This window comes from Penaeus chinensis, chromosome 11, assembly GCF_019202785.1.
Source record: "Penaeus chinensis breed Huanghai No. 1 chromosome 11, ASM1920278v2, whole genome shotgun sequence".
NCBI lineage: Eukaryota > Metazoa > Arthropoda > Malacostraca > Decapoda > Penaeidae > Penaeus > Penaeus chinensis.
Window position 1 is genome coordinate 34,553,417 of NC_061829.1, and position 2,500 is coordinate 34,555,916.

Consider the following 2,500-nt stretch of genomic DNA (forward strand, 5'->3'; position numbering starts at 1 on the left):
CCTAGAGGAAACCTACCTCCATCTCCCGCTATGTCCGTTTCCTGGATATTAGTGGCAACTGATCATCCGAATTAAATGCATGGACTCCCCCCCCCCCCCCTCTCCCCACCTAATGGTCCATCTATCGCTCACCTTTAGGCAGTCATTTGAGGTGGGTAGCACGTCTGCTACTGGTAGGTTACAAGGCCACATGCGCGATCATCAGGATTAGCATTTACCACTACAATGATACCAATAGCATGAGAAGGTAAAACACATACTCCTTGCTTTTACTAGGATTTTCTTATATGCAAATACAATTTGGTCATACGTGTTAGCTTAACTTAAGAAGACTTATTATCTTCTAAAGCTGCATATGAGACAAGTCCTGAGCTCACCCATTAAGGCTAGACTCTCTTAACAAGACTGTTGGTCACATATCGGATCCTGTAAACAGCAAAGTAGTTTCATAAAATATCCATGAATTACTATACACTGTATCACTAGTTGTCTGTAATATAGTGCTACTTACCAACCGTGGATGTATAAGCAGACCTTTAACAAGAAACTTGAAATATGAAAAAGTAGCTTAGATTCCTTCTTTATACTGCTAATTAGAAAACTTAAAAATATTCTACCGCTTCTCAGCCTGGGCTTCTTGCAGCAAAAGGTATAAAAAAAATTAACCTATATCAGATGTGTGATGAGTGAAACTAGAATTCCTCTATGCACAATATCCTTGAAAGCTTCTGATCTCTCGATATTATTTATATCTGACGAAACTGTATCAACCAACAGATATCACCTTTAAGGCCAGAGCCCTCACTAGGCCACTCCGTCCCCAGTTCATGAGGAAGGCAGGACAATGTCATTGGAACACCTCACACTGCTTCCCTGATAGTCTTGACCCGTGCTGCCCGGTAATCACGCTATTTACTGTTGTTTTCTTCTTAATTGTGTTTGTACATAGATGGCTCCACGAATGCTCAGCCACCAAGTACCTCGATCAGTTTCCTCTTTTCAGTTTTCCGGAAATGCATCTTTTTCCTTTTGTCTCTGATGTCATAAATCCCGATGGTATTTTTTATTATTGGTATGTACATTATAATTACCATGCGATAAACAATACTAACTGCAATATTAAAAAAAAAAAAAAAAAAATCCCGAAAACAAGGAAATGGGTGAAAGGTGAGATAAGTAATAATTGATACCTTAAGAGCTTTACCTCTTGGTTCATAAATCTCTTGTCAAAACTTTGAGGCACCATTCAGCTGTTCACGTTTTCACAATCAGTTTCTAAGTCTATGGTTGCTTACAGTACATCCTAACTGACAATGATTGAAGTCATTCGTAGCATTTTCTACTTTGATGACACTGATTTCATAGTCGTTTGCAAGAGCCTTCAATGCGCGTGAGGCGATGCCCAGTTTCAAGCCTTTGTTTTCGTTTTGGAACTTCTCAGTGTCTCATATTCTTGGTAAAAGTTGAAGAACTGGAGAGCATGATGGGGAACGATGAAACAACTGAAAATCTAGTAGCCCATGTTTTCGATATTTCATACAAAAATCCTAATTAGGAAAGTGAATGTTTATTTTTGATAAATTCAACGGAGGCGCACACACACACGCACGCACGCACGCACGCACGCACGCACGCATACACACACACACACACACACACACACACACACACACGCACGCACGCACGCACGCACGCACGCACGCACACACACACACACAAACACACAAAGGCTTATAAATACATCATGCACCATATGACGAATCTGTAAGAATCCTATTCTGACTTTTTTACTATCATTACTCTTAATCTTATTCTTCTTGTTATTATCCTTATTATCATCATCATCATTATTGCCGTTGTTATTATCGCCATTTTCTTCTCTAAACTGAAGTAGTTAAACCGACAGTTTATGTACATAAAATAGTTACACGACTTTTCGAGCGTGCCGGGGGGGGGGGGTGAAAGGGGGGGCGGAGGGGAAAGGGGCTTAAAGAGGAAAGGGGGTATGAGAAGGGGAAACGGAGGCGACTTAAAGAGGAGAGGTGGGCGGGTTAGTGGAAAGGGATAGAAGGCTCATAGAAAAGGGAGAAGTACGAGGAAGAGAAAGAGATAAAGGAAAGAAAGAGGTGGATGGCGGAGAAAAGAAGAAGTGGGAGGGGATATATATATTCCTTAAAGTTGGAGGGGAATTTAAGGTAGATTTGGAAGTGAGAGGGAGGGAAAAGTACAAGAAAAAGACAGAGAAAGGGAAAGGGAGAGAGGAAACGAGAGATAGAAAAAGGAAGGTGAAAGAGGGAGAGAGAATGGGAAGAGTACCTCTCTTTCTCCATGGAATTCCAGCGGGTCCTGCTATTTTGATTATTTAATTAGGAAAGGATATCAAATTAACTTGGGGTAGACGAAGAAAAAGTTGCGTTGTCAACTTCAGGGTATTTACGTATTATATTTACAAAATAACTAATATTCGGAAAATTATATACTCCTTTGTCTCTCTCTCTCT